Source organism: Cygnus atratus, unplaced genomic scaffold (assembly GCF_013377495.2).
Source record: "Cygnus atratus isolate AKBS03 ecotype Queensland, Australia unplaced genomic scaffold, CAtr_DNAZoo_HiC_assembly HiC_scaffold_223, whole genome shotgun sequence".
NCBI lineage: Eukaryota > Metazoa > Chordata > Aves > Anseriformes > Anatidae > Cygnus > Cygnus atratus.
The window spans coordinates 1-22,690 of NW_026109816.1; the positions used below are offsets into that span (position 1 = coordinate 1).

General features: G+C 50.7%; 4 long non-coding RNA genes across 8 annotated transcripts; all 4 read left to right on the top strand.

Annotated features, from left to right (window-relative positions):
- The first annotated feature begins 391 nt into the window (after nucleotides 1-391).
- Nucleotides 392-2,261, top strand: LOC126913688 (uncharacterized). 2 transcript variants are annotated; one of them, XR_007709358.1, is made up of 2 exons: nucleotides 392-485; nucleotides 616-2,261. It is a non-coding gene; the product is annotated as an uncharacterized LOC126913688 (long non-coding RNA). The 2 variants fall into 2 exon arrangements; XR_007709357.1 differs by having other exon boundaries at nucleotides 395-485; nucleotides 2,106-2,261.
- A 4,405-nt stretch (nucleotides 2,262-6,666) lies between these two features.
- LOC118258028 (uncharacterized) lies at nucleotides 6,667-7,483 on the top strand. 2 transcript variants are annotated; one of them, XR_004781773.2, is made up of 5 exons: nucleotides 6,667-6,708; nucleotides 6,857-6,916; nucleotides 7,046-7,105; nucleotides 7,189-7,250; nucleotides 7,348-7,483. It is a non-coding gene; the product is annotated as an uncharacterized LOC118258028 (long non-coding RNA). The 2 variants fall into 2 exon arrangements; XR_004781774.2 differs by having other exon boundaries at nucleotides 6,688-6,782.
- Nucleotides 7,484-10,714: 3,231 nt separating this feature from the next.
- On the top strand, nucleotides 10,715-21,373 carry LOC118258027 (uncharacterized). 3 transcript variants are annotated; one of them, XR_007709356.1, is made up of 6 exons: nucleotides 10,715-10,856; nucleotides 10,952-11,004; nucleotides 11,087-11,134; nucleotides 11,239-11,285; nucleotides 11,376-11,512; nucleotides 20,741-21,373. It is a non-coding gene; the product is annotated as an uncharacterized LOC118258027 (long non-coding RNA). The 3 variants fall into 3 exon arrangements; XR_004781771.2 differs by lacking the exons at nucleotides 11,087-11,134; nucleotides 11,239-11,285; nucleotides 11,376-11,512 and adding exons at nucleotides 20,182-20,229; nucleotides 20,334-20,380; nucleotides 20,471-20,607; XR_004781770.2 differs by lacking the exon at nucleotides 20,741-21,373 and adding an exon at nucleotides 11,646-12,117.
- Nucleotides 14,625-15,219, top strand: LOC118258026 (uncharacterized). The gene is made up of 2 exons (XR_004781769.2): nucleotides 14,625-14,862; nucleotides 15,039-15,219. It is a non-coding gene; the product is annotated as an uncharacterized LOC118258026 (long non-coding RNA).
- Nucleotides 21,374-22,690: the final 1,317 nt, after the last annotated feature.

Genomic DNA, 22,690 nt, shown 5'->3' on the forward strand with positions numbered 1-22,690 from the left:
CAAAACTGACGTACTAGCCGCTTGCTGTTTCTATTTTTTTGGTTTTCTTTTCAGTAGTCTCCTCAAAAGTTGTTGTGGACACGTTGTGTATCTTTTCTGTTCTTCCAGGATTCATTCTTCAGGAAAGACGACCATGAAATCTGAGGGCTGTGGACAACCATCTACCAGATGGTTGTTGCAGTTGCCTTTGGTCACGTCATTCGTCCTTTTAGCTCGCCCTTTCCTCTATCTTGAGTTGAATTTTTGTGCAGCGCTATGTTTGCAGTGGTAGCCGAGTTTGCAGTTTGCGGCCGAGGTGTTTTTGATTAAAAACGATCTTAACTGTAATAGTGAATTCACAGAGTGTGGCTTTGTATGATGACTCCCACGATCATAACATTTTTCTCCTTTGTCACAGACAGGAGAAAAGCTCTTTCCAGAGAGATGGAGAAGGAATTAATTAGACCTCTGCCTCATCCTGCAAGACCAGAAGACATGGAGTAACTGTAAGCTGTGATTCTCAGGAGACATACTAAGAGTCTCGGGTTCCTTTTCTGCCCGCCCCCCAAGGCCTTGGGCACGTTGGGTTCACCCTGGGAAGGGCACGTTGCTCAGGGCAGTTATTTCCTCCCCTAGACGACGTGGGGTACATTTCTCTGCTGCACTTGTGGTTTTCCACCTGTAGTTTTTCACTTGTGGTTTTCCACGTGGTTCGCACTGCTTCCATTATTGAGAAAACGGTTTGGGAAGCTGCGTCTGCCACTTCTCAGGATTTTCTGCCGCCACCTGCTGGCAAAAAAAATCAGTAACGCAGGTGGAGCCATGTAGGACTTCTCAGAGGTAAGCCTTCAACGTACGGGGACCCCTAAACTCGTGAGCCAAGCACGCAAGACAAATGTCCGTGGCACAAAGATCAAGGACGACTTCTCAGAGGTAAGCAGCTTTCCCTTTGTTTTCCCATCCTCTCAGGAGCCCTCTTTATGATGCTTGTACACACTTCAGGCTCACAACACTCATTTTCTCCTCTACTTAGTATTCCTAGTCCCTGGCTAACCCGTCCTCCCTCCCCCCACTTTCCAAAGACCTACGTGCTCTGCTCAGGTCCCTCCTGAGGTCTTACAGATCTTTTAAATCTGCTCAGCATTCTTTCTGGCTTGTTCTGTGCCATTATTTTTTCCCTGCTCCTTTTGAGAATGTCTGTACCCTTTTCAGATCTCGATTGGGTTGGCTTTTTTGAACCCATCTGCATAGCCTTTTGTTTTTTAGATAGTCTACTAAGGTAGGTTACTTCTCTGGTGAGTTATTTTACTACATTGAATTGTATTTTTGTGGTTTGTAATCTGTTACACTCCTAGATTATTTCTACCTATGTAAAGAAAGGTTTCAGCTAATTACAGTCAAAAACAGTTTTAGTTACCTACTTGGTAATATTGTCGTTTCAATAATCAGGACTGAAGCAAAAGCACAGGAATTGTTGCCTCTAGTAACGCCCCACACACCGTTGAGCTAAGCCAAATAAAAAACGCAGCTGCTGCTCTCTTTATCCCTTCCTGTGCTTTGCCCCTCCTCTTTCCCAGGTGATTGGGGCAGGGTGCCGGGTGGGGCCTAATGGTATATGAGCCGCAGGTGTCCTGTCAGAGAGCTCATTCTGCCTGAGCTGCTCTTTGGGGTAAGTGCTTTGTTTTTCCTTCAGTCAGTTGCAGTTTTTTTTTTTTTTAAGGTGCGTCAGAGTCTAGGGGTTGATGCGTTTCTAAGTTGAAAGAGATAAGTACATCTATTGAAAGTAACATCTAGTAGGATCATTTAAAGTAAACTAATCTATATAGTAGTAGATGCCTTTATTGCATGCAGCTCTTCTTCAGGTGAGTAATTCTTATAGTATAAGTAATTCTTCTCCCATGTTTTGGTCACGATGTTTGTAGCGTGCCTTTTTATGTGTGTGTTTGGCCTGGGGCTGTCCTGCCTGACAATTAGTGATGGTAGCTAAAGTGGTGGTTCATCAGTGCAATAATACATTGTCCTGACTCTTTTGGGAAAGACATCTGGTCTGTCTCTGGGCGAATACTCAAGCTCTGGGCGAGTACTCAAGGGCAGCTGGCACAGAGTCTTTTTTCTTTTTTTCCCAGCAGTAGGTAAACCTTAGGAGGAATTGGTCAAAGGAAACAGCAACTGTGAAGTTCTTGTTCGGCAACTCGGTGACTGGTTTGATCTACTTCTCAGATGTAGAGGCAAATGGACTGCTCTTTTGAAATGATAAAATAAAAAACATGAATTTTGTCAAATGTGGCAGTGCCTGTTTGCATTCTGTTTATTGCTTTGCCAGTGGTAGATAACGCTTATAAGGAATAGGTCAAAGGAAAGAGCGCCTTCTGGAACCGTGAAGCTCTGCTTTGGCAACTCGGTGACTGGCTTGACCTGCTGTCCATCATCAGAGGGAAGCGGACTGCTGTTTTGAAAATAAGAAATTAAAAAAAAATTATTAAAAATCTAAAAAAATTAGGGTGCTGCTCTGTGGCACCTGGAGGACTGCCACTCTGTGTGGCAGTTAAAAGAATGTGATTTGGAGATGGAGAGCAGCAGAGGTAAAGCAGCTGGGAAGATAGGTATAGGTATTGCAGTAGGTAGGCTGTGGTTATGAGGTGCCTCAGGGTGTGCTTTTCGTCTTGTTTCTGCCCTTCCGTCGTGCAGCCTTGGAGAGGTGAATTCCCCATGTTGTGGAGTGGTGCAAAAAGGTGAGAGGGCTGTCAGCCCGATCAGTTTCCTTCACCAAAGCTAAGGCAGGTCTTTCAAGAGAAACAGCCTGGTTGCCTGTGCTGTACTCTGCACGCTGTTGACCTAAACCACACCAAAAACAGGGCTGCTGTTCCTCTTGCTCTCTTTACCTCTTGTCATGCATGGCCCCTCCCATTTCCCATGTGATTGGGGTGGGGTGCTGGGTGGGGTGCAATGGTATATGAGTTGCAGGCATCCCATCAGAGAGCTCATTCTGCCTGGACTGCACTTTGGGGCAAGCGCTTTGGTTTTCCTTCAGTCAGTTGCAGGGGTCTTTAGGTGGGTCAGAGTCTATGGACTGATGGGTTTCCAAGTAGAGACCGGTACGCACATCATTGTGAGGCAACAACTAGTAGAATCTATTAGAGTAAACCAATCTAGTAATAGGTGCCTGCATTGCACGCAGCTCTTCTTCAGGTGAGTAATTGTTACAGCATGTTTACGGATAGGATGGCAATGTTACTTTGTGTGTTTGCTTTGTGGTTCGGGGTCCCTTATGATTTTTGCAGAATTAAGGCAAATATTATCAAAGTTATAACGTTGGTGGCAAAGTGATGGAGCAGGGTTTAGGAGGTAAGTATCATCGAAGCTCCCTGTATAAGCATGTATCTGAAAACAGCAGCAGTAGGCGTGTAAGGTGTAGTCTTTTTCAGGGTTAGGGACAGTTCGTTCTATTTTTGGAGCTTTTGCCTGCGGTTTGGCTGGCTGTAGAGTCTTTAGACCTTGCAGCCTTCTAGATTTTAAGTGCTTGGAATTCACACAATAGAGGTGTGCTTAGGAGGTGTTGCCGGCTACCTTGTTTTTAAGAAATGGTGGGGTACGGTTCCTCGACTGCATAAGCACGGTAGTATTACGGAGAGACTGAGCAGGGTCACCTTTTTCATCTGTAAAGGGTAAGTCTGTGATTGCTGCTGCCCAGGCACATTTTCGTGCCCATCACTACAGTTATTTTACTACATCAACTAGAGTAAAATTCCAGTTTCTCTTTTAGAGGTGCTATAGGTAGCTTCAGAGAACGGGTGGAAGCATCTGCCATGTGGGGTAGGTAAGCAGCTGAGGTAAAGGAGCGGATGAAAGTAACTGTCCTAAGGGTGCTGTGGCTTTTGCTGCTGTGGTTGCTTTCTCTTCTGTTTATCAGGTGCCACAGGCAAGGTGGGCTGTGATAGCCTTTAGAATAGGAGCAATGCAGGTCACTTGAATGCTGTTTGGTTCCTGAGGCAGGTGTTGTAGAGGAAAAAGGTTGTCTGGCGTGGCAGTTCCTGATGGTGGCCTTCTTCAGTAGGTGAAGAGGTGCCTGAAGCCCCATGCTGTGGAGCCTGAGTACGCCTCGCTGAGGATGAAGCCTGCTTTCCAGCAGTTCCCAAAGCTGTGTTGAGGCTGAAATGCTGTGTCTGTGTTTGGGTTGCACCTTGGTGAGTGTAGGAATGGGTTTTAAGTCAGTGCAGCAGAGGGCCAGGCTCCAGTGTCCTGTAGTGTGTTTTGACCCATCAGCATAGCCTTTTGGTTTTCAGATGGCCTACTCAAGTACGTGATTTTTCCTGTGAGTGATGTTATTACATGGAATTGTTTTTTTTTTTTTTTTGGCGTGTAATCTGTTATGCTCCTAGATTTTTCTTTCTATGTAAAGAAAGGTTTGAGCTAATTCCAGCTGAAAAAATTTCAGTTGCTTGCTTGGTCATATTGTCCTTTCAATATTCAAAGCTGCAGCAAAAGCATGGGGATTGTTGCTTCTAGAAACACCCCAGTTCTCTTGTCTGCAGTCTGCATGCTGTTGAGCTAAAACAGATTTAGAAAAAAAAAAGTAAACAAAAACAACAAACAAACCACCACAGCTGCTGCTGCTCCTGCTCTCTTTCTACTTTCTTGTGCTTTGCCCCTCCTTTTCACCTTTCCCAGGTGATTGTGTTTGGGTGCTGGGCGGGGCCAAATGGTATATGAGCCCCAGGTATGCCATTAGAGAGTTTATTCTGCCTGGGCTGCTCTTTGGGGTAAGTGCTTTGTTTTTCCTTCAGTCAGTTGCAGGGCTCTTTGGGCAGGTTGGTGTCTATGGATTTCTAGATTTTAAGTGCTTGGAAATCACTTACTAGAGGGATATTTAGCAGAGAATGTTGGCTCATTTGTTTTTGGGATGGTGGGATACACTTCCGGTTTTGGGTTATATTTGAAACTGTAGATGTATCAAGCCACTTGTGTAACTCTCCAGAAGACTAAAACGAGCTTGATTACATGCTACAAGAGGCTTGACCACATAGGCGCAGTATTACCAAGAGACTGAGCAGGGTCGTATCAGAGTTACCTTTTCATCTATAAAGGGTAAGTCTGTGATTTGGCGCGGCGCCGCCCGGGCAGCTTTTGGCGCGGCGCCGCCCGGGCAGCTTTTGGCGCGGCGCCGCCCGGGCAGCTTTTGGCGCGGCGCCGCCCGGGCAGCTTTTGGCGCGGCGCCGCCCGGGCAGCTTTTGGCGCGGCGCCGCCCGGGCAGCTTTTGGCGCGGCGCCGCCCGGGCAGCTTTTGGCGCGGCGCCGCCCGGGCAGCTTTTGGCGCGGCGCCGCCCGGGCAGCTTTTGGCGCGGCGCCGCCCGGGCAGCTTTTGGCGCGGCGCCGCCCGGGCAGCTTTTGGCGCGGCGCCGCCCGGGCAGCTTTTGGCGCGGCGCCGCCCGGGCAGCTTTTGGCGCGGCGCCGCCCGGGCAGCTTTTGGCGCGGCGCCGCCCGGGCAGCTTTTGGCGCGGCGCCGCCCGGGCAGCTTTTGGCGCGGCGCCGCCCGGGCAGCTTTTGGCGCGGCGCCGCCCGGGCAGCTTTTGGCGCGGCGCCGCCCGGGCAGCTTTTGGCGCGGCGCCGCCCGGGCAGCTTTTGGCGCGGCGCCGCCCGGGCAGCTTTTGGCGCGGCGCCGCCCGGGCAGCTTTTGGCGCGGCGCCGCCCGGGCAGCTTTTGGCGCGGCGCCGCCCGGGCAGCTTTTGGCGCGGCGCCGCCCGGGCAGCTTTTGGCGCGGCGCCGCCCGGGCAGCTTTTGGCGCGGCGCCGCCCGGGCAGCTTTTGGCGCGGCGCCGCCCGGGCAGCTTTTGGCGCGGCGCCGCCCGGGCAGCTTTTGGCGCGGCGCCGCCCGGGCAGCTTTTGGCGCGGCGCCGCCCGGGCAGCTTTTGGCGCGGCGCCGCCCGGGCAGCTTTTGGCGCGGCGCCGCCCGGGCAGCTTTTGGCGCGGCGCCGCCCGGGCAGCTTTTGGCGCGGCGCCGCCCGGGCAGCTTTTGGCGCGGCGCCGCCCGGGCAGCTTTTGGCGCGGCGCCGCCCGGGCAGCTTTTGGCGCGGCGCCGCCCGGGCAGCTTTTGGCGCGGCGCCGCCCGGGCAGCTTTTGGCGCGGCGCCGCCCGGGCAGCTTTTGGCGCGGCGCCGCCCGGGCAGCTTTTGGCGCGGCGCCGCCCGGGCAGCTTTTGGCGCGGCGCCGCCCGGGCAGCTTTTGGCGCGGCGCCGCCCGGGCAGCTTTTGGCGCGGCGCCGCCCGGGCAGCTTTTGGCGCGGCGCCGCCCGGGCAGCTTTTGGCGCGGCGCCGCCCGGGCAGCTTTTGGCGCGGCGCCGCCCGGGCAGCTTTTGGCGCGGCGCCGCCCGGGCAGCTTTTGGCGCGGCGCCGCCCGGGCAGCTTTTGGCGCGGCGCCGCCCGGGCAGCTTTTGGCGCGGCGCCGCCCGGGCAGCTTTTGGCGCGGCGCCGCCCGGGCAGCTTTTGGCGCGGCGCCGCCCGGGCAGCTTTTGGCGCGGCGCCGCCCGGGCAGCTTTTGGCGCGGCGCCGCCCGGGCAGCTTTATCTCAGATCGAGCTAACGAGCAGCTGAGGTAAAGGAGCTGGGAAGAGGGAGGTATTGCAGCAGGTACGCTGTGCCTATGAGGTGCCTCAGGGTGTGCTTTTTCTCTTGTCTCTGAAGGTGCCTAGTGCAGCCTTGGACAGGGAAATCCCCGTGTCACGGAGCAGTGAGGGAAGGTGAGCGTGTTGTCAGCTTAGTGGTCCCTTATCCGAAGGGAAGACATTCAGGTGTTTCCCTCTGAGGGTCTGAGGTGAGGCTGTTTGGGACAGAGGAGCAGTATGGCAGGTGGTCGCTTGCAAGCACAGTGGTCATTTTGTCCTTTAGTATTCCCAGGTGGCATGGGTGATGCTGGCTGTTCCTTTCGAGCTTGGATCTAACTTCCAGGTACAGAGGCAAGTGGACTGCTGTTTTGAAATGATAACGTTAAATATGGGGTCACTTATGTTGTTGAGGGACGGGTGCTAATGCTGGCAGCTGAACGTTTATCTTCTGACTGTGTTTTCCTTTGTTCAGGCTGAAACGCAGTGTGCAGTACAGGACATCAAGACCCGAGCTATCTCTGGAGTGACTCTGGTGAGTGAACAGAGGTAGCTGTTATTTTTGGCTGTGGCTGTGACTGCAGTTATTTTACTACATCAAATAGAGTAAAATTCCAGTTTCTCTTTTAGAGGTGCTATAGGTGGCTTCAGAGAACGGGTGGAAGCATCTGCCATGTGGGGTAGGTAAGCAGCTGAGGTAAAGGAGCAGATGAGAGTAACTGTCCTAAGGGTGCTGTGGCTTTTGCTGCAGTGGTTGCTTTCTCTTCTGTTTATCAGGTGCCACAGGCAAGGTGGGCTGTGATAGTCTTCAGAACAGGAGCAAAGCAGGTCACTTGAATGCTGTTTGGTTCCTGAGACAGGTGTTGTAGAGGAGAAAAGCTTTAAATATTCAAAGCTGAAGCAAAAATAAATAAACCACAGCTGCTGCTTCTCCTCTTTCTACTTTCTTGTGCTTTGCCCCTCCTTTTCACCTTTCCCAGGTGATTGGGTTTGGGTGCTGGGCAGGGCCAAATGGTATATGAGCCCCAGGCATGCCATCAGAGAGCTCATTCTGCCTGGGCTGCACCTTGGGGTAAGTGCTTTGGTTTTCCTTCAGTCAGTTGCAGGGGTCTTTAGGTGGGTCAGAGTCTATGGACTGATGGGTTTCCAAGTAGAGACCGGTAAGCCCATCTTTGTGAGGTAACAACTAATAGGATCTGTTAGAGTAAACCAATCTAGTAATAGGTGCCTGTATTGCATGTAGCTCTTCTTCAGGTGAGTAATTGTTACAGCATGTTTACGGATAGGATGGCAATGTTACTTTGTGTGTTTGCTTTGTGGTTCAGGTTCCCTTATGATTTTTGCAGAATTAAGGCAAATATTATCAAAGTTATAACGTTGGTGGCAAAGTGATGGAGCAGGGTTTAGGAGATAAGTATCATCGAAGCTCCCTGTGTAAGCATGTATCTGAAAACAGCAGCAGTAGGCGTGTAAGGTGTAGTCTTTTTCAGGGTTAGGGACAGTTTGTTCTATTTTTGGAGCTTTTGCCTGCCGTTTGGCTGGCTGTAGAGTCTTTAGACCTTGCAGCTTTCTAGATTTTAAGTGCTTGGAATTCATGTAATAGAGGTATGTTTAGGAGGTGTTGCCGGCTAACTTGTTTTTGGGAAATGGGTGGGGTATGCTTCCTTTTTATTTGAGTTATCTTTTAATCTCTAGATATATCAAGCCATTTGCGTAACTGTCCAGAGGCTTCACAAAGAGTTTCAGTATGCATCGCAAGGGGCTTGACCGCATAAGCGCAGTATTACGGAGAGACTGAGCAGGGTCACCTTTTTCATCTGTAAAGGATAAGTGTGTGATTACCCCTGTTGGGGCTGCTGTGCATTCATGGCCTTTTGGCATTTGTGGACCTGAGGGTGGTTTTTTATTTTTCTGGCTCTCATCTCTGTGTTTGAGTCCTCTGCAAGGAGCTGTACTGTTTGCTTGTCCATCATGGATATGACCTTCTTGTAGCCCAGGGCATGGGCATGGACACTTGAATGAGGCACGAGGGTGAGTGGACGGCAGTGTGAGCCCTGAGTTGGTCAGTGGATTGTGTTAATGTGCTTTGCCTGTTGGGCAGGCTTTGGAAGCACCTTGCGACAGCAGAGTACATCTCCTGCCACGTTCCTGTGGCGCACCAGGCGTCAGCGGTTCCAGTTCGTGAAATGCTGGAGATGCTCGGAGCGCAAGAGGAGCTGGGAGCGTGATACATCAAATTGGTATGTTAGGTGAGTGAAGCGGTGGTACGGGATTGGGGAATGTGGGTCTGGGGCTTCTTGGCTGTTGGGGAAAGGAGGAAAGAAGAGGAGTGGGTATAGACTGTTTTGTGGATTGTCACATTTGTTTGTTCTTTCTCCTTGGTCTAAGCTACGTGACCTTGGCTCAGCACAGTAAATGGAAGCGCTAAGCCTGGATCGGGAAGGTGAGTGGAGAAAAGTTGGAAAAAGGGCATTGGTTTTGGTTTGGTAGTCTATTTGTCCCACCTCTGGGTGAGTCCTTTTTTCCAGGGACGAAGAAGATACTTGGAACATCCTAGTTGGCCTCTGTGGTCCACCTTGAGGATGGATTCAGACCCCTGAGAATTAAGTCTAGGGGCAAATACTGTGTGTTTGGGGGTGGTTGGCAGGGGAAGGCGGGCAGTTGTCTAGAGTTTGTCTGTCTGACTTCAATAGCAGAGCAGGTCAGTGGACTACTGTTTTGTTTTTGAGGTGGGTGTTTCACTGGAAGAAGTTTGGCTGGTGTGCCAGTGTCTGATGGCACTTTATTTCTGCAGGTGAAGAGGAGCCTTATGCCGGAAGCAATGTCCTGGCTAGCCTTTGTGTTCCTTGATAAGGATGGAACCTGCCTCCCATCATTCCCAAGCTAAGTTGGGGGGCAAGTGCTATGTTTGCTTTTGGGTTTTGAATGCACACATAGGGCGAGGGTCTGTGCTTTTAAGTCATTGCAGTGGATGGGGCCTTTTAGGATTGATCACGGTCAGACAGAGTGTATGGAGGGGTGGGATTCTGTCAGGTACAGCTTGAGCATGTGCCAGGCAGGGCAGTTGCAGCTTGGTGTCTGTGTTCTGTGTTGTCTGTGCTGTGCTGTTGCTCTTGGTGCTTGGCAGGCCCTGGGGAAGCCATCTTGAGGGCGTTGAACCCTTGACCTCACTGGAATAATGTTGATGCTCAATTGGAAGCTGAGCATTTCTTGTCTTGCAGTGGGAGCCTAAAGAGATCATTTCTTCTGTGCATGTAATATTTTTTGTATCAAACGTTTCTTGATGTGATCATGATCTGTTACGCGCTCCTCAGGTCTTGATATCCTCATTGCCTTCTTCCACTGGACAGATTAGATGGGCAACTTGCTAGCCACACCAAAGGTCCTAAATGCTTGTTTCACCATCGTAGGGCTGATCTGAGCGCTTCTTGACTGGCAGTCGCAGCTTAAAGCGCAGATGTGTTTCAGGTCTTGTGCATCATATTCAGTTTCAGATCGCATCTGTTTCCATCCTCACTCTTGCAAAAGTCATCTGGGTCGCATCAGGAGCTCTGTCTTGGGAGTTCATTTCCGAAGCATTTTTCTTATGGGGTTTGCACTCCCCATCCTTCTGGTCTCTTGTCTTAAAGGCAGGCTTTTTATGCCTCCATCATCCCAGTTCTGGCAGTTGCTTCCAGTCGCACGTTGTGACGTTTGAGTCTCTCCTTGGGTCTGCTGCAGAGCACCTGTTCTGACTTGCTGTCGCTGTAGGGCTTCCCTCTGGGAGTCTTTTTTTTTTTTTTTTTTGCGCATTGTGTTCTGTGTTTTGTTCGTAATGTTTGTAGTGCGCCTGTGTGTGTGTGTTTGGCCTGGAGCTGTCCTGCCTGGCAGTTAGTGATGGTAGCTAACGTGGCGGTCCATCGGTGTACTAATGCATTGTCCGGACTGTTTTGGCAAAGACATCCGGTCTGCCTCTGGGCACGTACTGAAGGGCAGCTGGCACAGAGTCATCTCAGTGGTGTTTGGCAAATGTGGAGGGGGAGACCTGAGCTGTTTGCAAGCAGCTGTTTGCATAGTGCTTGAATAGTGCTAGAGGAGAGGTCTGTCATTGAATCTTGAAGGCTCGCAGATGTGGAGCGTGTTTTTTTTTTTTTTTTTTTTTCTTCTCCAGTCCTAGATAAACTGTACGAGGAACCGGTCAAAGGAAAGAGCTCCTTCTGGAACTGTCAAGCTCTCGTTTGGCAGCTCGGTGACTGGCTTGGTCTACTTCTGAGGTGCCGCAGCAAGTTGTCTGCTGTTTTGAAATGGTAACATTGGCAATGGGGTCCCTTGTGTTGTTGAGGGATGGGTGCTAATGCTGGCATCTGAATGATTATCTTCTGACTGTTTTCATTTGTTAAAGCTTAAACGCAGTGTACAACCTGGGACGTCACACCCAGAGCTGCCTCTGGCAAGGTGAGCGATGAACAGATGGAGCACTTATAGTTGGGTTGCGGTTCTCACTGTCACTCTAAGTGTCCCCTCTTTTCTCTTTTAGAGGTGTTGTAGCTGGCTTAAGAGGGTAGATGGAAGCATCTGTCTTGGGGTAGGTAAGCAGGTGGAGGTAAGGCAGCAGATGAGAGTAACTGTCCTAGCCGTGCTGTGGCTTTGGATGCTGCCTCGGCCTATGCTTTTCTTCCTCTTTGACAGGTGTCTCGCAGAGGTTCAGAGGAGCAAACTGCATTCTGAAGAGCTGCGTAAGTAGGGCGGCTCATCATGAGCTGGGTTGGAGCGGAATGGCCAAGTAGCGTGAGGTGACTCTGAAGGGTCTCTGTCTTGCTTTGCAGGTGCCATGGCAGGCTTTCCACACAAGTGGCTGAGGACTTGAGATGAGACCAGAGAGTGACAAGGAACAGCACGTGCAGGGATGGTTTCCAAGCGCTGCGGTTGCTTTCTCTTCTGTTCATCAGGTGCCACAGGCAAGGTGGGCTATAACATCAGTCTTTAGAATTGGAGCAAAGGAGATGACTTGCATGCCGCAGGGCATCTGAGAAGGGTGTTTTAACAGGAAAAGTTTGTCTGGCGTGGCGGTGTCTGATTGCAGTGTGTTTCCGTAGGTGAAGAGGTGCCTGGAGCCCCATGTCATCTAGCCTGCGTGTGCCTTGAGGATGAAGCCTGCTTTCCAGCAGTCCCTAAAGCTAAGTTTGGCGTGAAATGCCCTGTCTGTGTGTCTTGGGTGGGGTTGTAGCTTGGTGTCTGTGTGATATGTGCATGGGGATGGCTTTTAAATCAGTGCAGCAGAGGAACAGAATCCAGTAACAACTGGGTGAAGAGGCCCTGGGTTCATCCTTTTCAGCCTAGTGTGTGCCAGGCAGGGCAGTTCCAGCATGTGTTCTATGGTGTATGTTTGTTTCTGTGTACTATAGTATCCATTTATCAGGTCTTGTTCCCATAGTTCTTGGCTTCTGCAGTGCTTGCTGAGCACCGTATCATGGGTCTTAAATGTATTGTCTGGTTGGCACGGGACTAGTAATGAAGTGTTTCTTGTCTTTCATTGGGACTTTAAAAGGCTGATCTCTCTCCAGAGCTTGATGTAGTCTACATTTCTTGATGGCGGCCATCATGGTCCTCAGTCGTGGGCTTGTGTATGTTCATGTACAGTTTGGGAGCATGGCTCCATGTGGTTTGGGGTCCCGGTTCTGTGGTTTTGGACTACTGTTTCTGGTTTGGGGGGGCGGATGTGGGTGGCTCTCTGCATGGTGCTGCCCTGGCCTGCCCCACCGCCGTGTGGTACCGCCCCGGCCGAGTTGGAGCATGTGAGCAGCTGAAGAAAAACAGCTAGCAAAAGAGAGGTATTGCAGCAGGTAGGCTGTGCCTGTGAGGTGCCTGAGGATCTGCCTTTTTTTTTTTTTTTTTTTTTCCTTTTGTGGATGCTTCCTGCAGTCTTGGAGAGGTGAATCCCCACATCGTGGAGTGCTGAGAAAAGGCGAGAGGGTCGTCAGCCCAGTCAGTGTCCCTAAGCAATGACCCCTAAGGCAAGTCTTTGAAGTGTTTCCCCTCTGTTTTAGTAGGTGCTGTGGCAGGCCTTCCTCAGAATCTGCTGAGGGTCTGAGGTGAAGCTGGGTGGTATAGAGGAGCAGTGTGGCGGGTGATTATTTGAGAACACAACGATCATTTTATCCCTTTGTTTTCCCAGGTGGTGTGGGTGATACCGGCTGTACTGTTGGAGCTTGGACTCAGAGAGGAATGGGTGAGCACAACCGTATGTTGCTTCAGTGGTAGTCAGCATTGCGGAGGAGGTGGGCATCAGGGCCGGTGTGCTAGTGAATGCTGGTACTCTGTTTTTGCAGATGATGATAAGCCTGGCAATGGGCTAAGATGTCTCCCAGTGGCTGTGCATTTCTTGAGGTGGAGGGAATTTACCATCCAGCAATCTGAGAGCTAAGTTGAGGGGCACCTGGTATTTGCATGTGTGGAGTGGCTGATGGGAGCTGGGAGCCAGAGCAGCACGGAGCCAGCTGGCTGAATATACTTGGTGCCACTGTGAGGGTGGTTCAGGCTGGGTCACCTTCAGGCTGCTTGAGACTGGGTCACCAGGCTAATAGAAGGAGCAGGGGGTATTTTGTAGTGTGAGTGTATGTGCCAGGCAGGACAGTTCCCATCTGTCTTGTAGTGCTGCTTCTGCAGCGTGTGTTCTGTGTTATGCGCTCCTCGGGTCTCAATATTCTCCTTGCTTCTTGCACTGGACTGACTAGACTGGCAACTTGGTAGCAGCACCAAAGGTCCTAAATGCTTGTTTTGTCATCATGGGTCTGATCCGAGCACTTCTTGTCTTGCAGTTGCAGCTTAAAGCGCAGATGTGTTTCAGGTCTTGTGCATCATATTCAGTTTCAGATCACATCTGTTTCCATCCTCACTCTTGCAAAAGTCATGTGGGCTTCATCAGGAGCTCTGTCTTGGGAGTTCATTTCCAAAGCATTTTTCTTATGGGGTTTGCACTCCCCATCCTTCTGGTCTCTTGTCTTAAAGGCAGGCTTTTTATGCCTCCATCATCCCAGTTCTGGCAGTTGCTTCCAGTCGCACGTTGTGACATTTGAGTCTCTCCTTGGGTCTGCTGCAGAGCACCTGTTCTGACTTGCTGTCGCTGTAGGGCTTCCCTCTGGGAGTCTCTTTTTTTTTTGCGCCTTGTGTTCTGTGTTTTGTTCGTAATGCTTGTAGCGTGCCTGTGTGTGTGTGTTTGGCCTGGAGCTGTCCTGCCTGGCAGTTAGTGATGGTAGCTAACGTGGCGGTCCATCGGTGTACTAATGCATTGTCTGGACTGTTTTGGCAAAGATATCCGGTCTGCCTCTGGGCACGTACTGAAGGGCAGCTGGCACAGAGTCATCTCAGTGGTGTTTGGCAGTGGTGTCATCGCAGTGGTGTTTGTGGAGGGGGAGACCTGAGCTGTTTGCAAGCAGCTGTTTGCATAGTGCTTGAACAGTGTACTGGAGGAGGTCTGTTGAATCTTGAAAGCTTGCGGATATGTGGTTTTGAATTTTTTATTTTTATTTCTTTCCCCACCCCAGTAGAGGGTAAACCTTAGGAGGAACCAGTCACAGGAAAGAGCTCCTTCTGGAACTGTCAAACACTTGGTAGGCAACCCGGTGACTGGCTTGATCTACTTTCCAGATGCTGAGGCAGGGGGGCTGCTGTTTTGAAACGATAAAATTAGAAATGGGGTCCCTTGTGTTGTTGAGGGATGGGTGCTAATGCTGGCATCTGAATGATTATCTTCTGACTGTTTTCATTTGTTAAAGCTTAAACGCAGTGTACAACACGGGACTTCACGACCAGAGCTGCTTTTGGTAAGGTGAGCGATGAACAGATGTAGCAGTTATTTTAGGGTTGCTGTTGTCACTGCACTTACTTAACTACACAAAATACAGTTAAAGTCCTGTTTATATTCCAGAGGTGTTGTTGCTGGCTTAAGAGAGCAGATGGAAGCATCTGCCTCGAGGGCAGGTGAGGGGGCAGAGTAGGGGAGCAGATGAGAGTACCTGTCCTAGCTGTGCTGTGGCTTTGGATGCTGCCGCGGCCTATGCTTTTCTTTTTCTTTTGCAGGTGCCTTGCACAGACTCAGAGGGGCCAAGCTGCACCCCTGAAGAGCAGCACGAGAAGGGCAGGCTGGTCGTGAGTGGGGTTGGAGCAGGATGGCCAGGTAGCGCAAGGTGACTGCGAAGGGTATCCATCTTGCTTTGCAGGTGCCATGGCAGGCTTTCCACAGAAGTGGCTGAGGATTTGAGAAGAGGTTACAGAGCATCAAGGAGCGGCACGTGCAGTGATGGCTTCCAAACGGTATGGTCGCTTTCTCTTCTGTTTATCAGGTGCCACAGGCAAGGTGGGCTGTGACATTAGTCTTTAGAATCGGAGCAAAGCAGGTCACATGAATGCCACAGGGCATCTGAGAAGGGTGTTTTAACAGAAAAAGCTTGTCTGGCATGGCAGTGCCTGATGGCAATGTGTTTCCACAGGTGAAGAGGTGCCTGAAGCCCCATCCTGTCTAGCCTGCGCACACGTCGCTAAGAATGAAAGCTGCTTTCCAGTAATTCAGACAGCCAAGTTACATCTCAGCCTCGAGCATCTGGGGACTGTGCCTGTGCTTTTGGGCCTGTCTGTAGCATTTGGCACCTGCATTAATACTTTCTTGCCATACGTGCAGGCTTCTGGGGCCTGTGTCTTGGGGGGAGGGTTGGGGCCAGTGTCTGGGGGGGGTGTGGAGCTGCTTGTACACCTTTGGGGCTTGCATCTGGGGGGGGTTGGGAGCTGTTTGTACAATGTAGGGATCTCCATCTGGAGGGGGTTGGGAGCTGCTTGTACACAGTAGGGTCCTGCCTTGGGCAAGGTTTGTAGCTGCTTGTACACCTTTGGGGTCTGCAGCTGGGGGGAGGTGAGAGGTGCTTGTCTACTGTAGGTGCCCATGTTGGGGGAGTTGGGAGCTGCTTGTACACTTTTGGGACCTGTGTCTGGGGGGGTGTTGCGAGCTGCTTGTACACCGTAGGGGCCTGCAGCTGGGAGGGGTTGTGAGTTGCTTGTAGACGCTAGGGGCTTCCCTCTATGGGGCTTTGGGGCCTGCCTCTGGGGGGGGGGGTTGGGAGCTGCTTGCACACCATTGGGGCCTGCCTCTGGGGGGGCTTGGCGTCTGCATCTGGGGAGGGGGGCGTTTCAGTTCATGGGGGGGGGGTTGGGAGCTGCTTGTGGACAGTTGGGGTCTGCATCCAGGTGTGGTTGGGGCTTGCGTCTGGGGGCGGTTTGGGGCCTGCTCGTAGACTTCTGCAGCCTGCGTCTGGTGTTTGGGGGCTTTGCTGTAGTGTTTGGGGCCTGCATTTTGGCTTTGGGATGTGCTTGGGGCCTGCGTCTGGGGCTTTTCTGTAGCATTTTGGTCGCGTGTTTGTGATTTGGGGTCTGTATCCAGGGTTTTGCCTTTTTGTAGTTTTCAGCTTTGTGTCTGTTTCTTTGTTGGTTGTGTAAGGAATGGTCCAGCAATTCGTGCCACTAAGGGATTTGAAGGGTTAACATTGAGGCCTGGGTTTAGGTGATAAGAGAACAAAGGGATTTCTTTAGAGAAAAACTGCTGACTCTGCATGGACGTGCAGTAACTTCTGACATCCGGCCAAGAGACCACCAGATAAGGAGGAAGAATATGAGCCTCCCGTCCGAGCGGCCCCCGAGAGACTACCAGAGACTGATAAGCAGGCGCCCTTGGGAGGACTTTGGAATTGGGAAACCAATTATAATAACCCTGCCTCTTTTTAAAGTAGTAATAAATATGAAGTAGCCTAGGAGTATAAAAAATCAGCCGTCTTACGTAACGGGTATGCGTCTTGGCGGAGCAGAGACTCCCAGCGCACCCAGCGCTGTTCGCTTGCCTCCATTTGTTTAATAAACTGTGAACTTTGATTGCAGGCCTTTTTGGGACTCAGTCATTATAACAGTTGTCTGGGGTTAGGGGCAGTTTGGGGTTTGGATCGTTAGTCAGTGTCATTAGCGTTGGGGGGTTGATATGAAGGGTTAGGGTTGTGGTTAGAGTTGTTAGGGTTAAAGGGAATAAGGATTTTAGGGTAAGGGGATCAAGGTTGTGGGAATAAAGATGTTTTTGCACGGAGTTACATCGTTTAGAGAGGGAAGGAAGGTGGTATTGAGATATGCTTGCAGTGATAAGAAAGCTTAACAGACAACCTTGTAAAATGCAGACAACCACAATCCTTAGAGCAATTGGGTGGAAATCCCAGGTGTAAGAAACATACCCACCTCAAAGAGGAAAACAGTCAAGAAAAAAAGAAAATTGACTTGTAACAGGCCAGCAGCTGTGTATTTTCTGTGAAGCACCGGATAGATTGCGAACCTGGATTACCCAGACAATGGGGAAACTGGGGAGGGTCCCGGTCAGCGAGAGGAAAAAAAAAATTATATGAACTGTGTTACGGAACTAGTAGGTGGCTTGTGGGACGCCTGCCATTGCAATCGTGAATAAAAATGCTACTTCACTGAGATCCTTGCCTGAGCCTATGTTATTGGTTACAGAGTGTTTCTAACAAGGTGTTAGGGGTTTAAGGTTTCAGGGCTAAGGCACTAGGGTTGGGTTTCAGGGTTAGGGTTTTCAGGGTTTAGGGTTAGGATTTTAAGGTTGTTAGGGTTGGAGTTTTAATAGTTAAGGTTTGGTGGGGTTAGTGTGTTAGGGCTTCAGAGTTTTTGGGGCTTTAGTGGTTATAGGGTTTTTAGGGTTAGGGTCTTAGGGTTTTATTTGTGGTCAGGTATTTAGGGTTAGGGTTTTAAGGTTTTAATTTTTTTTTTCAGGTTAAGGTCTCCAGGGTTAGGGTTTTGAGGGTCTTAAGTTTTTTGGGTTAGGGGTTTTAGGCATAGGTCTTTAAGCGTTTAGCGTGGTAAATGTTATTGGATTAGGGCTGTAAGGGTTTCTAGGGTTTTTAGGGTTAGGGATTTTAGGGTTAGGTTCAGGGGTTAGGGTTAGATCAGTGGGGGCCTTAGAGTTAGGGGTGAGGGTTGATAGGGGTTAGGCCTAATATTAGGGCGGAAGGCCAAAATAGGAGAGTGGGGCCCCCCCAAAAAATTGATGGGTCGAAGCCCCAAATTAGGGGAAGGAACCTCAAAATTGTGGGGTCCCCCAAAACTGGGCGGAAGAACTCTAATATTAGGGGGAAACCCAAAAAAGGATGGTGGGGGGACTCTAAAATGGGGGGGACCCCCAAAATTGGTCGGGTCCCTTAAAATTAGGGGAGGAAGCCCCAAATTAGGGGGATTGAGCCCCCAAATTGGGGGGAAGAACACTTAAATGGAAGTGTGCAATTCCAGAATTGAACATGGACCCCCCAGAACTGGGGGGGACTCCCCAAAATTGGGGGGAGACCCCCCCCATAATTGGGGTTAAAGGCCCAGAACTCGGGGGGCGAAGCCCCAAATTAAGGAAAGGAACCTCAAAAATGTGGTGAGAAGACCAAAATTTGGGGAAATAACTTTAATGTTAGGGTGGCAGGCCAAAAAACGATGGTGGGGGACCCCAAAATTGTGGGGGGCTTGGAATCGGGGGGGAATCCCCAAAATGGAGGGGGAACCCCAAAACGGGGGGGGGCGAAGCCCCAAATTAGGGGAAGGAACCCCAAAATTGTGGGGAAGAACCCTGAAATGGAGAGGTAAAAACCCAAAATTGAGGGGAAACCCCCAAAACGGAGGGAAAAAAACCTCCATAAACAGAAAACGGCAGGTGGAATGTAACAGAGCAAATAATGGCGTCCTACGGCAAGCAGCGAGGCTCAATTTCCCGGAGAGTGCTGGGAAATGTAGTTGTCAGGCACTGGGCTTCCGGGAGGCCATATTGGTTTCCCAGAGCATGCCGGGAGATTTAATTCTCGGGCACTGTGCTTCCGGCAAGCCATATTGTTTTCCCGGAGCATCCCGGGAGATGTAGTTTTCCGGCACTGGGCTTCCGGGAGGCCATATTGGTTTCCCAGAGCATGCCGGGAGATTTACTTCGAGGGAACTGGGCTTCCGGGAGGCCATATTGGATTCCCAGAGCATGCCGGGAGATGTAGTTTTCCGGCACTGGGCTTCCGGGAGGCCATATTGTTTTCCCAGTGCATGCCGGGAGACGCTGACAGAGTGTGTGGGGGGGTGGGATTCTGTCAGGTACAGCTTGAGCATGTGCCAGGCAGGGCAGTTCCAGCTTGGTGTCTCTGTTCTGTGTTGTCTGTGCTGTGCTGTTGCTCTTGGTGCTTGGCAGGCCCTGGGGAAGCCATCTTGAGGGCGTTGAACCCTTGACCTCACTGGAATAATGTTGATGCTCAGTTGGAAGCTGAGCATTTCTTGTCTTGCAGTGGGAGCCTAAAGAGATCATTTCTTCTGTGCATGTAATTTTTTTTGTATCAAATGTTTCTTGATGTGATCATGATATGTTACGCGCTCCTCAGGTCTTGATATCCTCATTGCCTTCTTCCACTGGACAGATTAGATGGGCAACTTGCTAGCCACACCAAAGGTCCTAAATGCTTGTTTCATCATCGTAGGGCTGATTTGAGCGCTTCTTGACTGGCAGTCGCAGCTTAAAGCGCAGATGTGTTTCAGGTCTTGTGCATCATATTCAGTTTCAGATCGCATCTGTTTCCATCCTCACTCTTGCAGAAGTCATCTGTCGCATCAGGAGCTCTGTCTTGGGAGTTCATTTCCGAAGCATTTTTCTTATGGGGTTTGCACTCCCCATCCTTCTGGTCTCTTGTCTTAAAGGCAGGCTTTTTATGCCTCCATCATCCCAGTTCTGGCAGTTGCTTCCAGTCACATGTTGTGACATTTGAGTCTCTCCTTGGGTCTGCTGCAGAGCACCTGTTCTGACTTGCTGTCGCTGTAGGGCTTCCCTCTGGGAGTCTTTTTTTTTTTTTTTTTTTTTTTTTTTTTGCGCCTTGTGTTCTGTGTTTTGTTCGTAATGTTTGTAGCGTGCCTGTGTGTGTGTGTTTGGCCTGGAGCTGTCCTGCCTGGCAGTTAGTGATGGTAGCTAATGTGGCGGTCCATCGGTGTACTAATGCATTGTCCGGACTGTTTTGGCAAAGACATCCGGTCTGCCTCTGGGCACGTACTGAAGGGCAGCTGGCACAGTCATCTCAGTGGTGTTGGCAAATGTGGAGGGGGAGACCTGAGCTGCTTGCGAGCAGCTGTTTGCATAGTGCTTGAATAGTGCTAGAGGAGAGGTCTGTCGTTGAATCTTGAAGGCTCGCAGATGTGGAGCGTTTTTTTTTTTTTTCTCCACTCCTAGATAAACTGTACAAGGAACCGGTCAAAGGAAAGAGCTCCTTCTGGAGCTGTCAAGCTCTCGTTTGGCAGCTCGGTGAGTGGCTTGGTCTACTTCTGAGGTGCCGAAGCAAGTTGTCTGCTGTTTTGAAATGGTAACATGGCAATGGGGTCCCTTGTGTTGTTGAGGGATGGGTGCTAATGCTGGCATCTGAATGATTATCTTCTGACTGTTTTCATTTGTTAAAGCTTAAACGCAGTGTACAACCTGGGACGTCACACCCAGAGCTGCTTTTGGCAAGGTGAGCGATGAACAGATGGAGCACTTATAGTTGGGTTGCGGTTCTCACTGTCACTCTAAGTTTCCCCTCTTTTCTGTTTTAGAGGTGTTGTAGCTGGCTTAAGAGGGTAGATGGAAGCATCTGCCTCGGGGTAGGTAAGCGGGTGGAGGTAAGGCAGCAGATGAGAGTAACTGTCCTAGCTGTGCTGTGGCTTTGGATGCTGCCTCGGCCTATGCTTTTCTTCCTCTTTGACAGGTGTCTCGCAGAGGTTCAAAGGAGCAAACTGCATTCTGAAGAGCTGCGTAAGTAGGGTGGCTCATCATGAGCTGGGTTGGAGCGGAATGGCCAAGTAGCGTGAGGTGACTCTGAAGGGTCTCTGTCTTGCTTTGCAGGTGCCATGGCAGGCTTTCCACACAAGTGGCTGAGGACTTGAGATGAGACCAGAGAGTGACAAGGAGCAGCACGTGCAGGGATGGTTTCCAAGCGCTGCGGTTGCTTTCTCTTCTGTTCATCAGGTGCCACAGGCAAGGTGGGCTATAACATCGGTCTTTAGAATTGGAGCAAAGGAGATGACTTGCATGCCGCAGGGCATCTGAGAAGGGTGTTTTAACAGGAAAAGTTTGTCTGGCATGGCAGTGTCTGATTGCAGTGTGTTTCCGCAGGTGAAGAGGTGCCTGGAGCCCCATGTCATCTAGCCTGCATGTGCCTTGAGGATGAAGCCTGCTTTCCAGCAGTCCCTAAAGCTAAGTTTGGCCCGAAATGCCCCGTCTGTGTCTTGGGTGGGGTTGTACCTTGGTGTCTTGTGTGATATGTGCATGGGGATGGCTTTTAAATCAGTGCAGCAGAGGAACAGAATCCAGTAACAACTGTGTGAAGAGGCCCTGGGTTCATCCTTTTCAGCCTAGTGTGTGCCAGGCAGGGCAGTTCCAGCATGTGTTCTATGGTGTATGTTTGTTTCTGTGTACTATAGTATCCATTTATCAGGTCTTGTTCCCATAGTTCTTGGCTTCTGCAGTGCTTGCTGAGCACCATATCATGGGTCTTAAATGTATTGTCTGGTTGGCACGGGACTAGTAATGAAGTGTTTCTTGTCTTTCATTGGGACTTTAAAAGGCTGATCTCTCTCCAGAGCTTGATGTAGTCTACATTTCTTGATGGCGGCCATCATGGCCCTCAGTCTTGGGCTTGTGTATGTTCACGTACGGTTTGGGAGCCTGGCTCCATGTGGTTTGGGGTCCCGGTTCTGTGGTTTTGGACTAATGTTTCTGGTTTGGGGGGGGCGGATGTGGGTGGCTCTCTGCATGGTGCTGCCCTGGCCTGCCCGCTGCTGTGTGGTACCGCCCCGGCCGAGTTGGAGCATGTGAGCAGCTGAAGAAAAAGAGCTAGCGAAAGAGAGGTATTGCAGCAGGTAGGCTGTGCCTGTGAGGTGCCTGAGGATCTGCCTTTTCTTTTTTTTTTTTTTTTTTCTTTTGTGGGTGCTTCCTGCAGGTCTTGGAGAGGTGAATTCCCACATCGTGGAGTGCTGAGAAAAGGCGAGAGGGTCGTCAGCCCAGTCAGTGTCCCTATGCAATGACCCCTAAGGCAAGTCTTTGAAGTGTTTCCCCTCTGTTTCAGTAGGTGCTGTGGCAGGCTCTTCCTCAGAATCTGCTGAGGGTCTGAGGTGAAGGTGGGTGGGATAGAGGAGCAGTGTGGCAGGTGATTACTTGAGAACACAACGATCATTTTTATCCCTTTGTTTGTCCCAGGTGGTGTGGGTGATACTGGCTGTACTGTTGGAGCTTGGACTCAGAGAGGAATGGGTGAGCACAACCGTATGTTGCTTCAGTGATAGTCAGCATTGTGGAGGAGGTGGGCATCAGGGCCGGTGTGCTAGTGAATGCTGGTACTCTGTTTTTGCAGATGATGATAAGCCTGGCAATGGGCTAAGATGTCTCCCAGTGCTGTGCATTTCTTGAGGTGGAGGGAATTTACCATCCAGCAATCTGAGAGCTAAGTTTAGGGGCACCTGTATTTGCATGTGTGGAGTGGCTGATGGGAGCTGGGAGCCAGAGCAGCATGGAGCCAGCTGGCTGAATATACTTTGTGCCACTGTGAGGGTGGTTCAGGCTGGGTCACCTTCAGGCTGCTTGAGGCTGGGTCACCAGGCTAATAGAAGGAGCAGGCGGTATTTGTAGTGTGAGTGTATGTGCCAGGCAGGACAGTTTCCTATCTGTCCATCTGTCTTGTAGTGCTGCTTCTGCAGCGTGTGTTCTGTGTTATGCGCTCCTTGGGTCTTGATATCCTCTTTGCTTCTTGCACTGGACTGACTAGACTGGCAACTTGGTTAGCAGCGCCAAAGGTCCTAAATGCTTGTTTTGTCATCATGGGTTCTGATCCGAGCACTTCTTGTCCTGCAGTTGCAGCCTAAAGTGCAGATCTGTTTCAGGTCTGTGCATCATATTCAGTTTCAGATGGCATCCGTTTTCCATCCTCACTCTTGCAGAAGTCATCTGGGTCGCATCAGGAGCTCTGTCTTGGAGTTCATTTTCCGAAGCATTTTTCTTATGGGGTTTGCACTCCCCATCCTTCTGGTCTCTTGTCTTAAGGGCAGGCTTTTTATGCCTCCATCATCC